The 4,393-nt window shown below is 49.4% G+C and overlaps 1 long non-coding RNA gene across 3 annotated transcripts; it reads right to left on the bottom strand.

The window, feature by feature from the left end:
• Positions 1-214: 214 nt before the first annotated feature.
• Positions 215-3,809, bottom strand: LOC114101978 (uncharacterized). Of its 3 annotated transcripts, none has more exons than XR_003584424.2 (4): positions 3,490-3,809; positions 3,131-3,317; positions 630-813; positions 215-503 (listed from the first exon to the last, which is right to left on the bottom strand). It is a non-coding gene; the product is annotated as an uncharacterized lncRNA (long non-coding RNA). The 3 variants fall into 3 exon arrangements; XR_003584425.2 differs by having other exon boundaries at positions 656-813; XR_011705025.1 differs by having other exon boundaries at positions 3,131-3,313.
• Positions 3,810-4,393: the final 584 nt, after the last annotated feature.

The raw sequence follows: 4,393 nt of genomic DNA, 5'->3' as shown, positions 1-4,393 counted from the left end.
CCAGGGCCACGCCCTTTGTGTGTGCATAGGGAAGTACATTGTACACATTTGGTTAGTTCCTTCTTTGAAAACTGTAAATTATCAGACACAACCCTTTTGTAAAGCCATTTGGCAACAATATCAAGTGACATAAAAATGTTCACAGCCTTTGACCCAGTCATCTTCCTCCTGGGAATTAATCCTAAGAAAATAATTTACGAGGAAGAGAGAATAGTTTCGTATCCACAAAGACATTTATTGGGGTGTTATTTATAATAGGGAAAAACTAGAGACACCTTCCACCAAGGAAGGGGAAGGGGCCCATAAATTATGGGATGCCCAGCCAATGAAATACTATCCTGCTAGTCAAAATGGTGGATTGAAAATTGTGTAGCAACAAGCGAGAGTATTTAGGAAATCAAAGCGGGTGCAGAAAGGCACACAGGGCCGTGTATGCGCTGTGGTCTCTGTGCGTGGAGGCTGATCCGCCAGAACCTGGAGAGATTAGATCAGGTGGCAGTTACCTGCAGGGAAGGGTAAGGGGATGAGACCCTGCTTCAAAGGTGCTTTTCCATGGCTCTAGAGACATCCTAGTGAGACCCATTTTTGTAAAATTGTCATTGATCCCCCGGGATTTTGACCCTCTTTACCGTGGGAGGGGGCAGAAGCGGCGCACCTGAGCCCGAGCGTCGGTTCCTCCCCGTCCTCCCGCCCAGGTCCCCAACGGAGATGCCACAGCCTCCGAGTCCCCAACGCGACGTCTCCCAATTTTCTCTGGGTTTTCGGTGGCAGACAGAGCCTAGGGCACGTTTTCATGCTCATAATTGAAATTACCTGTTGAAGTCGGTCGAATGAAAAAATAGCCGCGCCTCCCACGCGGCCGCCGGGCGCCGCGCGCTCCCCGCCGCCCGCGGCTCGGCCCTGAGCTCATTTCCTGGGGCGCGCGCGCCGGGCTATTTCAGCCTGGCGCTGGGCACACAGGACAATTTACTGAAGCCAAAAGGGGCCCAAATTACAATCGTATCACAGACAAATATCCGCCACGCCAGGTCTCCGGAGCCCCGGGAGGGGCCAGGGCGGGCGCGGGGGGCGGGCGCGGGGTCAGGCGGGTCCGCGGCTCCCAGGCAGCGCCCGCAGGACTGGCACCCCGATCTGCAGCAGAAGCGGGCACCGGCTCCCCAGGGACCTTCCTATGTGGGTCACCCTGCAGAAAACTTCGCCTCTTCCTGCGGTCTCGCTGATTTAGAGCCCCCTTTTATTTGGCTACTTGTCAGCACTTAGGAGGAAACGTCCCTCCATTCAGCTCCTTCAAGTTCAAAGTCATGTTTCCTTGGTCAGAAAGCTCGGTGCCTCACCATCACCATCACCGTAAGGAAAAGTGGGAATCCTTAGCCTTATAGCCTTGTGGCTGGAACAGCCATGTGCCAGCCCAGGCCACCTGTACTCCAGCCTCACTCCAGCCAGCTTCAGCCATCCCGGGGAACAGCAGGCTTTCTTGGCATTTACCTTTTTCATGTCCCCTAAATGTTCCTTTGTTGCCTGGTGAATTCTTATTTCTTCCTCAGGATCCAATTACATGTCACCTTCTCCATAAAGCTTTCCCCAATGTCCCCTCACCCCTCCAGGCAGCCAGCCCTGTCCCTTCCTGGCACGCAGAGCAGAAGTGTACGGGACTCCTCACATTCTGTAACTATTGGCTTGCATGTCTGTGGTACACCATACCATTGTTCACAAATATTCCCTTCTTCCCTTTTGGGAAAAATTCTACTCCTCTAACCCATTGGCCTCTCTCAGACTTGGCCGTGTAACTTGCACAGGCCAGTGAAGTAGGATGTGTGAGTCACTGGGGCATCACACTTCCACAGTCAAGGACGGTTCACCATGCTCTCTTTCCTCTGCTACCAAGTTGGCAGTGCCCTAGCCAGAAACCACACTGCCACCTGACCCAGAAATAAATGGAGTGGAGCTGTGCAGGAACCAACACAGAATGCATAAGAAATGAGACAACTTCAGCACTTGAGACCTCTGAGACCTTGGAATCACTTGTTATTGCAGCATCAACTAGCTGGTCCTGACTTCGGCAACCTCTGCTACTCTTTCCAGGCTTTACCCTCACAAAATCAAGGATTTTACTGTATTCCCATTATAGAGCGGGTCCTCAGCCCGTGTTCTTTGCGTGGTTAATAATGTTAATAGCAAAAGTTTGTTGAGTACACACTGTACACAGGCACTGTGCTATGCCCTTGACAAACTTTATCCCACTTCATCCTTTTGGCACGGTGGATGGTGGTTACATAGGGTTTATAAAAGGAAAAGGGGTTCAGAGGAATTGGGACTTACCTGAGATCTAAAAGCTTGAGAGGTAGAGCTATTTCATATGACCTCCCCAGCCCCAGGCTCCAGGTCAAATTCTGAGCTGACTGGTTTCTGAAACTCCAGCTTTCCCTTTTGGGCACCTCTTTCCTGGGCTCTCTTAGAAGTGTTGTTTATTTTTAAAATGCCTGTTACTAAACCAGCATTTGGGCATTTAGGGAAGAATTCTCTACCAATTATTTAATCTCAATGGGAAATAGGACCAGAGTGAATCTCCTTCCCAGGACAGATACAAGTCCAGCCCTCTCTGATTATCAGAAAGGTTTACCCTTCCCTTGCTTCTTTCCTTCCTTCCTTCCTTCCTTCCTTCCTTCCTTCCTTCCTTCCTTCCTTCTTTCCTTCCTCCTCCCCTTTTCCCTCCCTCTCTTTCTTTCTGTACTGGGAATTGAAAGCTTGGCTACTCTACTGCTAAAATATACCCCAGCCCTTTTAATTAATTAATTTATTTATTTTGAGGCAAGGGTTTCCTTAAATTACTGAGGGCCTCACTAAATTGCTGAGGCTGACCTTGAACTTGAGGTCCTCTTGCCTCAGCCTCTGAAGTCACTGAAATTCCAGGTGTGTAGCATCGCTCCCAGTTACTGGGGGTTGAATTCAGGGACACTCAACCACGGAGCCACATCCCACTCTATATTGTATTTTATTTAGAGACAGAGTCTTGCTGAGTTGCTTAGCGCCTTGCTATTGCTGAGGCTGGCTCTGAACTCACGATCCTCCTGTCTCAGCCTCCAGAGCTGCTGGGATTACGGGTGTGCTCCACCGTGCCTGGCCCACTTACCTTTTGTTCTTAGTTACAGAAATTTCCAGCTGGAGCTTGGCAGGAGAGGGGATGTATTTCTGACTGTAGGTCCCTCACATTGCTCCAAAGAGGGAGACATGCGTCTCTCCCCTGCAGGCTCTGTTAGCTATGCCATGTCTGTTTCTTGAACATGGTCTTGGCAGGGGCTGGGAAGGCTCTTGGCTAGCTTGTCACATCAGAAAAAGCAAAATGTGACAAATCAGAAGCACTCAACTGTGTGACCAGAAGAAACCCCCAAATCAATGTGGTTTAAGATTTCACTCACCCCATACAGCTTTCCAGAAAGGAAACCTGAGGGTCCTGGTTCCTTTCAAACCCCAAAGTTAAAAACTCTTTACCTCTTCCTGACCTTCCTGGCTTAGGAATTCAGGCAGCTTCTTGGGAGCCTCCTTAGCCTGCTGTAGACTTGGCCATAAAATCGTCCATTCAGCCCTCACTGATGGTCTTGCCATGTGCCTGTCAGAAAGGGAGCAGAAATGAGTGGGGTTTGTCTTCAGGGGTCTCAAAGCCCATGAGAAACACAATCCATGAACAGAGTCAAGCACAGTGGGTGCCGTGTTGTGTGTGAGTGTGTGTTTGTTGGGGGCAGGGGGCTTAAGGAAAGACAGAGGGGAACCAGCAGGGAGCTCTTGTGAGTTGAGCTGAGCCTTGAAGTATGAAGAGGAGTTCCTCACACAGCAGAGACAAACAGTGTCCTGAATATACTAGGAGTTAAAATGTCATGCTTACTAAGCTCAGGGAGATAACACAAATGAACAAGGAAGACTGCAGTGAGGCAGGGATTGAAGTGGAGGCAGCAGTGTGAAGTGGGAGGCCCCCCACCCTGCCTACCAGGCCTCTGCTGAGAAGACAGCCTGGTTTGGACTTGGTCTGTATTTACTCCATCTGCCGGGTGCCTTTGTGCAGTGCACAACACACATATCCTCACATGGCTTCCCTTCCTACTTATGTTGGTCATCAGTTACTTGTTGCCATGCTGAAAAAGATACATCGACTTTGTTACATTTTCCTTTTTCAAGGGAATCCAGAAACCCAGATTTTACATAAAAATATCCAATGTGTCAGCCACTGTTGAGGCAAAATCATCATCATCATCATCAATCATCATCCAACCTCAGATTGGATCCATTGAAGAGTTTCAGTTTGTAACCTTGATGGCCCATTGTCTCCTCCTCACTCACACCACACCAACACTGTCCTTCACTGAAATGTGACAGGGAAAACATAATCACTGGTGGAAGC

This window comes from Marmota flaviventris, chromosome 17 (genome assembly GCF_047511675.1).
Source record: "Marmota flaviventris isolate mMarFla1 chromosome 17, mMarFla1.hap1, whole genome shotgun sequence".
Classification (NCBI taxonomy): Eukaryota; Metazoa; Chordata; class Mammalia; order Rodentia; family Sciuridae; genus Marmota; species Marmota flaviventris.
Note: the sequence above shows the minus strand (reverse complement) of the source record. Positions and strands in the feature narration are given on the sequence as shown.